At 47.0% G+C, this 10649-nt stretch overlaps 1 protein-coding gene across 1 annotated transcript in view; it reads right to left on the reverse strand.

Annotated features, from left to right (window-relative positions):
* GOLM1 (golgi membrane protein 1) overlaps nt 1-10429 on the reverse strand; it is a 57776-nt gene extending 47347 nt beyond the window's left edge. Inside the window, exon 1 of the mRNA XM_045469010.1 lies at nt 10322-10429. The gene's annotated coding sequence lies outside the window, so the exon portion shown is untranslated. The remainder of the gene's footprint in view (nt 1-10321) is intronic.
* Between the last annotated feature and the right edge of the window lie 220 nt (nt 10430-10649).

Genomic DNA, 10649 nt, shown 5'->3' on the forward strand with positions numbered 1-10649 from the left:
GGCTCCAGGCTCTGAGCCATCAGCCCAGAGCCCGACGCGGGGCTCGAACTCACGGACCGCGGGATCGTGACCTGGCTGAAGTCGGACGCTTAACCGACCGCGCCACCCAGGCGCCCCAGCCCTAAAGTATTTCTAAGTGTGTCACCGGGAGACCTCTTCCTTCGGAATAATTAGTACTAGTGTGGGAGTCTAAATGGAGACATGCACAATCTCGGCGACTCACCTGAAATAAAGCACCCCCAGAATGCTGAAGCACAGAATTGACCTCAGCCTCTGCTGGTGCCTTCCTCACCAGCTTCTGCTCTCTCAGGATGAAAGAGGAAAAGAATTTTTTTAAAAATCGATTACCAGTTGCAATCAGCAAGCATGTACCTATTAAAGGAGAGTAATGCTCAGAAATCCTGAACTTCTGGAAAATTCTATGTATCTGCTGAAAGTGTGTTTTTTCACTGCCTTATATCTGATTTCCATCCAAATGTCTTTTTATACTCTTTTTAAACTTAAAAGAAAATAAATATATAACTACAAGTACAACTGGGGAGAAAAACACAGTGCAGTGTAAAGACTCCCTCCTCCCACCTGATGTCATCACCCCTTGTATTCCAGATGATGTCAACCCTTGCAGGACACCAGCACTGCCTGGGACCCAAGCATGGGCCCCACTCCTCCACTTCCAACTGGGTGGCTTTAAAGGGTTTTTTTTTTTTTTTTTTTTTTTTTTTAGTGTTTATTTTTGAGAGAGAGAGGCAGACAGAAAGGGGCACAGAGGATCCAAAGCAGGCTCTGTGTTGACAGAGTGGGGCTTGAACTCACAAACCGTGAGATCATGATCTGAGCAAAAGTCTGATGCTTAACTGACTGAGCCACCCAGGCGCCCCTCCAATTCAACAGCTTCAGAGGAGGACCCAGGTATTGGTATTTTTCAATCTTCCCAGGGGATTCTAATACACAGCAACTCTTCTAGAGGTCACTCTAGATGTTTCTTAATGCATAAACGAGCAGTGACATATTTTTAAGTGCAAACAAGATCATTCACACTGTTCTGTAAATGTCAATTATTTAGTAATATATCTTATCGTACTTCTCCTAGAGGCAGATTATGGTGTGCCTTTTTCTCTTTAAAGGTCTGAATGGGGCACCACTGTGTGCCAGGATTTATTTAACCACTCTCCTACAGAGGACCATTCGGGGTTTTCTAGGCTTATTTCCAACCATGCTGCCATGTACACCTTTCACATCCACGTTTGTGTCTGCAAACTCCTATCCAGGGGTGCCATCCCTCACCCACAATCCTGAAATCCAAAAGGCTCTAAAAGCCCAAAGGGATTTTAAAAGACTTACCCAGCAACAAAACCTGACCTGAACTCAGATCAAGGTCTGATCAGAACTCACCTGAAGCTACTTAGAGTCTTTATCTTTCTCCCTTCATGTGAATATTCATAGGTTTGGCTGCAGAAGCATTAGTGTCTGGTTATGACCCTGCTGGGGCTGTCATGTGATATATAAGCACATCTTATTATCCTCTGAATTCTGAATTCCAAACACAGTTGGCTTCCAGGGGCTCTGGGAAGGGAGGCTGAACCAGCAAGGAGCTTACTGTGCGTGAGGCACTGATCAAGTGTTTCAAATACAGCGCTCACTGAATCTTCCCATCAGCTCTGACAGGGGCACTGGTCACCCCCATTTTGCAGGTGATGAAATAAATCACAGACAGGTGGAGATAAATTTCAGTAAGTGGTACTGTGGGGTCACAGGCCTTTAAAACTGATGGCCCTTGGGACACCCAGGTGGCTCATTTGGCTAAGCGTCCAGCTTCAGTTCAGATGATGATCTCATGGTTTGTGAGTTCAAGCCCCGCATCACAGAGCCCTCTTTGGATCCTGTCCCCCTCTTTCTCTGCCCCTCCCCTGCTTGCCTGTGCACATGCGCACTCTCGCTCTCTCGAAAATAAACAAACATTAAAAAAAAAAAACTTATAAATCTTATTGCCTCCTAAATAGTTAGCAAACTACAACGGGCACACAGTGGAGAACCCTGGCAGATATCACTTTAGCCAGGTGATCAAGGTAAACGTCACCATTGAGCCAAGCTGACGTCACGTAACGCCTCATACGATGCACCGGGAGAAAAGTTCAGGGGAACTTAAATTGAGGGACCTTCTACGAAACACCTGACCAGCACTCTTCAAAGTGTCAAGATTGTGAAAAGCAAGGGAAAGACTGACAAACTGTCATAGAGACATGACAACTAATTAAGGGGATTGCTGGGTGAAGAATACATGGGAACCTTCTGTACTGTTTTTGCAACTCTCTTATAAATCCAAATTCTCTAAAAAAAAATGTTTGATAGCTCTTACTATATTGGCTTCCAAAGCAGTTCCAACAATTTACTCTAGTAAATACACTAGTAGTATGAGAAATGTCTGTTCTCTCACACAATAACACATAAAATAAAACATTTTAACATTTGGCAATCTCATCAGTAATGATATTTTAAAATACATTTCTTGGGGCACGTGTCTGGCTCAGCAGGTAGACGACATGACTTTTAACCTCAGGGCTGTGAGGTCAAGCCCCATGAATGGGCATGGAGTCTATCTACTTAAGAAGAAATACATTCCTTGGGGCGCCTGGGTGGCTCAGTCAGTTAAGCGTCCAAACTCTTGATTTCAGTTCAGGTCATCATCTCACAGTTCATGGGATCAAGCCCCATCCAGGGTTCTGTGCTGACAGTGCAGAGCCTCCTTGAGACTCTTTCTCTCCTCTCCCTCTCCTCCTCCCTCCTCCACATCCTGGCTAGCTCGCTCTCTCAAAATACATAGTAAAAAAAAAAAAAAAAAAATACATTTCTTTAGTTGTAAGCATAAATGAACATCTTTTCATTTACTGGTGATCTGTATGTTCATTTTGGTAAAATGCCTTTTATTTTCTGTCCATAAACTTCGGTGTTCATCTTGTTGATCCGTAAGAGCTCTTTGTTAAACAAACCTTTTGTCTTTCATGGGAATATCTTTTTTTTCTCAATTTTTCATTTGTTCCTTGACTTTCTCTTTGAAATCTTTTGCCCATAGTTTTTAGTTGTGGGTGGTGTTTTAAAGTAACCTAATCGTGTCAGTCTCTTATTGAATCTGGATTTTGTTTATACTTAGACATTTTCTACTCTAAGTTTAGAAATACATTTACCCATATCTCCTCTCAACATACCTATAGTCTCATATATTTATTTAAATCTTTCATCCACTTGGAATTCCCTTTTGATGTAAGAGGTAAAAAAAAAAAAAATCAAAAAATACAGGTTGTGTTTTTTTTTGTGGTGTTTGTTTGTTTGTTTTGTAATGGCTAGTCAGTTCTGTCAGCACCCTTTACTGAAAAATCTGTTTTTACCTTGGGCTTCGAAAGCCTATCTTTATCATATACTTAATTCCCTAAGACTATATTTCTAGATGGTATCCTTGGATGACCTTTTGTTATCCCAGCAGATAGAAGTCAACGGATGGGTAGCCTACAAATCTGAAAACTATAAATATAGACTCAATTCTCACTTCAAGGGAAGCGTTCTGATGATCATTCAATAGTCTCCTTTCTTGAGCCAGCCAACTAAAAAGATACTGAGCAGCCACCAGGAGACAGGTGCTGTGCTAGCAGCAAGCAGCTCAGGGCAGTGTTAACAGAACAAACTCTGGAACCTGCTGGCCAGTGTGGGGCCCTGGTTCCACCTGTCAGGGGCCACAGGACCTATCTGAGCATCACTCTTCTCCTCACAAGGTTACTCTAAGGACTGCATGAGTTGAGATAGGAGAAGGGCTTAGAACCACATCTGGCGCATAGTACCTGCTCAATAAATGCTATTATTATTAGAGATGGAAAGAGGATTAAGAAACCATTTCTACAGCGAGTCTTCTCATCTTACAACAAAAAGGTGACGGATGTCTTCCTTCCACCACCATGCTGCTTTATAAGGAACCAGCCTGACGTGTTCATCCTGTAGACTCTGCTGTCCCGAAGCACAGTAACCCCCATCACTGGCGCTGGCTCCCGGCTGCCGCTGCAGCAGGAGCACCCCCGACCAGGACCACGTTATGAAAAAGAGAGGTTCCAGGAAGCCCCTCACTACGACCCAGTGCTTGGCTGGCCAGGAAGGGGTGCGGCTGCCCAGAAGGCACAGTTAGGAAAGCCCTGGGCTCCCAATGGACACAGGGCCGCCCAGGTAAGAGGGTGACATGCGGAAGGGAGGCCAGCACCGAACCCCGGGCCGGTAAGGTGCTTCAGCGCCGACTTCCGGGACTGCAACAGAAGGGCACTTCCAGGTAGGAAATGCCGAAGCCTGAGCAACACGGAGACGGTCACGCAGAGCCACGGTTTACAGGTGGCAGGCACACCAAACACTCTCCTCCCTTGACCTTGGAAGTGCTGTGGACCTGGGGGGGTGGCAGCAGCGGTAGGAGACGCATCAGGCATGTTAACATTGGCTGCAACTGAGGCTTCACAATGCTTTGTCTCATACTGGATTACAAGTATCTGACATACTGGAAAATGATTAACCTAAATTAGCGGAACTCTGTGAAACCCCAGGTTTCCTGCAGAAAGAGAAAGTGGTGTGTTTTTTACACCGAAAGTCTCTTGGTAAATTGGAGAAGTCATGAAAAACCGCCGATTCTTTCTACTGGCTTGATTTTATTTTTTTAAATGTTTACTTTTGAGAGAGGAAGAGAGAGCGTGTGCACGTGTGAAAGGGGCAGGGGTTGGGGGGGACAGAGGATCTGAAGCAGGCTCCGTGCCGACAGCAGAGAGCCCAATGTTGGGCTGGAACCCACAAATTGCCAGATCATGACCTGAGCCTAATGCTCAACCGACTGAGCCACCCAGGTGCCCCCCAAACCCGGCTTAATTTTTAAAATTCAACCTACTGAGGGGCACCTGGGTGGCTCAGTTGGCTAAGCGGCTCTCGATTTTGGCTCAGGTCATGACCTCACGGTTCGTGGGATCGAGCCCTATATTCTCCCTCTCCATCTCTCCCTGCCCCTGCCCCTGCCCTGCTCGTGCATACCTGCTCACTCACACACTCTCCCTCTTAAAATGAATAAATAAACTTAAAAAAAAAAAATTCAACCTACTGGTTAAAATTACTGTTTGCCTAGAAGACAAAAATTTTTATAGAAGGCAAAAACCACTAATTACTTTTTTAAAGAAAAGAAAAAACACCTGAAAATGAGCAATCTGCTAAATGCACTGGCCCCTTGAACCTACTGGTTAAATACTTTTATTTTTTTCTCATGTCCTTACTTCTACATAGGGTTGTGTTTTTTTAAGGATTTTCTTTTTGGGGCGCCTGGGTGGCTCAGTCGGTTAAGCGTCCGACTTCAGCTCAGGTCACTATCTCGCGGTCCGTGAGTTCAAGCCCCACATCGGGCTCTGGGCTGATGGCTCAGAGCCTGGAGCCTGCTTCCTATTCTGTGTCTCCCTCTCTCTCTGCCCCTCCCCCGTTCATGCTCTGTCTCTCTGTCTCAAAACTAAATAAACTTAAAAAAAATTTTTTTTAAATAAATAAAGATTTTTCTTTTTAAGCAATCTCTACACCCAACGTGCGGCTCAAACCGACAACCCCAAGATCAAGGGTTGCCTGCTCTACTGACCGAGCCGGGCAGCCCTCCACACAGGGGTTTTTAATCCTATAGGCAAAAGCTGTACCTAAGAGCAATCAGATCAGAACAGCTTGTTAGACCAACATCACCACGGTAGAAATAAGATGGCTTCTCCAAACAGTGAGAGAGCCCCACCTTTATTCCTTCTCAAAGGAAATGGCCTCGCATGATCTTGGACAGCCAGAGAGGTGCTCAGCAGGAAGTTCAGACGTCCCGCATTGAGCAAACAGACCTGAGAATGCCCCAGCTCGGTGCTGTCAGTCACCAACATTTTTTTGAGGGTATAAAGATATTCTAAGATGCCCCAAGAAGGTCTCCAAGCCAGGGGTCAGCATACCAGCCCCTTGTAGTAGGCCTGCTCTGTAAATACAGCCAGGCCTGTTCCTTTTATCGCGCACAGTGGTTTTGTGGCCACAAGGCAGAGTTGAAGAGCTTATCCACATCTACTCACAGGGTTACTACGAGGACTAAACTGGTTAAAATACTTATTATCTGGCCCCTAAGAGAAGTCTGTCAACTCCTGCTCTAAACCATTAGGACTGAATGACCAGGTCCATTGCACTCTTCTTAAATTGCTCTAAAAACTTCCCAGGAAGGGCAGAGAATCTCCTCCTCTCACTTCCTCAACCCCCAGTTATAAACACCATGTTTTCCCCAAGTCTGGAAGCTGATGGTTTATAAAGAAAAGGCTTCATCAGCATGGAGACTACAGTCAGTAACACTGTACTGCATATTTGACTTTGCTGAGAGTACATCTTAAACGTTCTCCCCACTAGGAAAACAATTTTGTAACTGTGGTGACAAACGTACTGTGGTGATCATTTTGCAATAGGTACAAAGACTGAATTATTACACTGTACATCCTGAAACTAGCATAACATCACATGTCAATTATACCTCCAAAAAAACCTTTAAAAAAAAAACCCCTTAAAGATTAATAAGCGTATATAATATTACACGGTGGAAATAATCAGACAGCAAGATGGATGAATGAAATGAATGAGAGCAACCAAATTCCACTGTGTTTTTTTCCAGCACTTGGAATTTTCTGAAGAAAGGCCGCCTCCTACATGAATGCCAAGACTACCTCTTGGCAAGAACTCCCAAATATTTCCTCCAGATCCAGAGTTGGCAAACTGCAGCCCAAAGGCTGAGTCCTGCCAGCCACCTGTTTCTGTAGACTGCCCGTAAGCCTAGTTTTCATAGTTTTTAATGGTTGGAAAAAAAAATCAAAAGAGTAAGATTTCATGACATGTGAAAGGCACATGCAACTAAAATGTGGGTGTTCATAAATAAGGTTTTATTGGGACACAACCACTCCCATTCACGTATGCCTGGTCTATGGCTGTTGGGCTGTAAGAATTGAGTCTACCAGCAGGGCCCGTGCATCCCAGAGGGTATAGCAGATGTTCCACAGGGCTGGGGCAGAAAATCCTAAAAGTTACATTTTATTTTTATCCAAAAAGCGAGAGCAACTATGTTTCAGGAACACAACAATTACATAAAAATAACTTAGAAGTATATATTATATGTATCCTAATTATACAACCATAAAATACTAACGGGTGCAAGGAGAGGTAGAAACTAAATCTGCATTCTCAACCCCTCTGTTGAAGGTCAAAGTCACCACCCTCTGAGCTGCCTGAGGAACTCCTTGGATTTTAGCACCCGGCACAGCGAGGTAGACTGAAAAATTGTAACTAAACCAAACCTTACAGGAGCGCTGAAGCTTTCAGATTCATATAGAAGGCACAAATGAACGTTACTGCAATAAACGTAGGCATGGGCAAACACAAGCCAGCCCCCGGAAGGTGCAGGCTTCTTATCCCTGGTCAGCTCCGCAGGAGCCGCATCACAAAGCAAAATCGATGATGACAGAATCGGACCTGACAAGAAACAGACCAAAAAATACTCAAAATTCAAGTATTTGGAACAGGGGTCCACCTCCACTGTGGGGAAGCAGGGATCCAGCCCCGACTGCACACTGGGCCTTGAGATAGAAGACCATAATAACAGCACGTGCCCCTGATTTATAAATAATGAACTAAAAAATGGTTTTATACTAAGATAACTGCTAGACAACACTGAATTAATCCTAAGTGTTTCGTTTAATTATGAGAATAATCAAAAAATTTGGGAAACCACAGCAAACTATAATCTGTATCGTTGTAATCATATAGTACTTTCATAGATATATATCTCCTGTCAGGCACTAATTAACCTTCAAAATCTTAGCTAGGGGAAGTTCTATTAACACAGCCCTGAAGGGTTTTAAGAAAAAGAAGATCAAGCTATTGTAACAATCTGAGAAGGCATGCATCTTTATTCTTCTTTTTTTCTCTGAAAAGTGTAGGAAATTTCCGTGTGAGGCAAAGTAGACTCTGGGAACTTAGTAAGCAGTTCTTAAACTTCAAGCCAAGACTGTTCATGTAATGGCATCAGTAACTGGAAAAGTCTAGAAAAGAAAATGACCACAACCTAAAAATGTTTCTTGCGGTGGGGGGGGGGGGGGGGGGGGGGCAGGCAATGGAAATACCACTCAACACTCTTCTGAAGTGAGACAAAAGCATTATAAAGACCATTCCTCCTACTTCTGCAAAAAGGAAGTGTAAAACAGTCTTTTTTTTATATTAACTACAACAACAAAAATAAGAGGTTCTTCCCCCCACCACCCCCCCCCCGTTATCCAAATGATGGATGTTATTTCTCACATTAGGTCGTTAAAAAAAAAAAAAAGGAATAAAAATAATACAACTAAATTAAAACCAGGGCATGGAGCCTCTCATCCCTCCCTTCCTGGGAGCCATGCGGCCTTCAAGCTCCCTTTCACCAAGGTGCTCAGCCATGGGACCTGCTCAGCCCAGGCTTCTGGAAATGACACCCCACGCCTCCAACTCTTCCCTGGAGAGGCAGCTCCCCCAGGCTCTGCCCTTCTCCCCTTTGTGCTTCAGATGCAGAAAGCCTGCCTGCACATTCAGAGGATTTTCAATAAGGTCAGCAGTTTCCTCCCTGCTGGGGGAAGGTGGCCACAAAAGCCAACGGAAGATAGAGAGCCCTGGGCTGACACAGTCAACCATCCTCATTCTACCCCACCCCTCAAAAAATAATATAAATACAAAATCTTGTCATCCCCCATCAATAAGTGGGCCCATGGCCAGCAATTAGAAAGGAGAGGACATCCTTAGCTCCCGAAAGCAACGTTGTCCATATCTGATAACCCACACCCTCCCCCCAGACTCCCTACCACCATTCGGTCCTCTCGTTCACAGTCCTTCATTTTTGAACTAAACCAATTAAAAAATATATATATATATATATATATGTATATATATATACACACACATATACATATACACACATACGTGAAAACCTCCATAGGAGAACAAGATACGTCTGGAACAGCTTATTGTTTTCTTTAAACATCCTAAGAATTCAACGTCTTTTTGACCAGTGATGCCTTAAAAATTGAGTTCTGGCCTAGGGACAGCAAGTCTTACCAAATTACTGGTTTCTGCATTCTTCCCAATCACATGAGCTTACCTTAATCTTCTATAACACAAGCAGAAGGAGCTAGAATGCCGTAGGAGACCCACAAAGACCAAACCGCCAAGAGATTCCATGCCTCCCCAGGTCCCATGCTCCAAAAATTTCAGAAATACTAAAGCTGCCTAAATTTGAGTCAATCTGATGGCCATAAGCCAAACAGAGTCACTAGAATGTTGTTAAACATTTCATCAGGCTGTGGGACATCTTAACAACCCATCCCTAGGAATGCCCCTCAATATTTGCGGGATTTTGAGCCGTAGGGCCTTCAAGACCCCAACCCAGACAAAGGAAATCTCAGACCCATGAAAGCCACACAAGTTTGGTCACCCAAATTTGGAAAGGGGCTATCTGAAAACGACCAACATCATGGCATTCCCAATACAAGGGTTCTCAAATTCCTCTGAAAAGATCATTCATCAAACTAGGTTATTTTCTTACTGTGTTTTACAAAAAAAAAAATTAAAAAAATCATTAAACTAGCACACAGGGTGTGAAACAGAAACTAATGTATAAGCCCAGGAGACTATCTTTACACCAGAGCAAAAGTTCTATCGATGCTCCACACAAGCCAAAGGTGAGAAACTCACGTAAGGGAGGGCGCCCGGAGCGTCCCCGACACGGGCTCTGGATGCGCTGTGGCGCTCGTGGCCGGGGGGACTCGGCGCCCAGCTCCCGGTCACCTGCCAGGACGCGACCGCTGCCAACGTGGGCACCCGCGCGGCGCCCGAGGGCCAGGACGCGGTGGTGAGCGGCGCGGCGCGGCCCCCCTCCCTCCGCCGGCGCCAGTCACGCCCGCGGGACCGGCACTAGTGCGACTTCGGGGCTGCATGCCTTTGACTTTGGATGCCGACTCGCGTGACAAAGCGGAGAACAAAAAAGAAAGGCCCCGCGCGTCCCGACCGGCCTCCGCAGGGGCAGAGAGCTCGCACGGCCCCTCGCGGCGGCCGGGGGTCCGGGGGCCGAGGCGGTCCCGCGGCGAAGGCTCGGGCCGCGAGCGGGCTCCGGTGACGGGCTGCGGCCCGGGCGCGAGCCGGGGGACCGTCTCCGGACGCGGGCGGTGCGCCAGGGAGGGACGGGGAGGGGCAAGGCGGCCGAGGCGGCCCCGGAGCCGGGACACGCGCGCCGCGCACTCACCTCTTGCCGCAGCTCCGGCGGCCGATCGGCGCTGCGGGCCCGGCTCCCAGGCCGCCTGGCGCTCCCCCGCCGCCGGCCTCGCGCTCTCGTCCGCCCCGCGCCGTGCGCCCCGCGCCGCGCCCAGCGCCGCCGCGTCTCCGGCCTCCGCAGCGGCGAGTCCCCGCCCCCGGACCGCGCCGGCGGCGTGGGGAGGAGGCGGCGCCGCGAGCGCGGGGAGGCGAGGCCGGGGCCGCGCCCGGACGCCGGCCCCACGGTGCGCGCGCCCCGGACCGCCGCCGCCCCCAGGCCCGCGCCCCGACGCCGGCGTCGCGCCCCCGCCTCGGCCGCG

This window comes from Leopardus geoffroyi, chromosome D4 (assembly GCF_018350155.1).
Source record: "Leopardus geoffroyi isolate Oge1 chromosome D4, O.geoffroyi_Oge1_pat1.0, whole genome shotgun sequence".
Lineage (NCBI taxonomy): Eukaryota > Metazoa > Chordata > Mammalia > Carnivora > Felidae > Leopardus > Leopardus geoffroyi.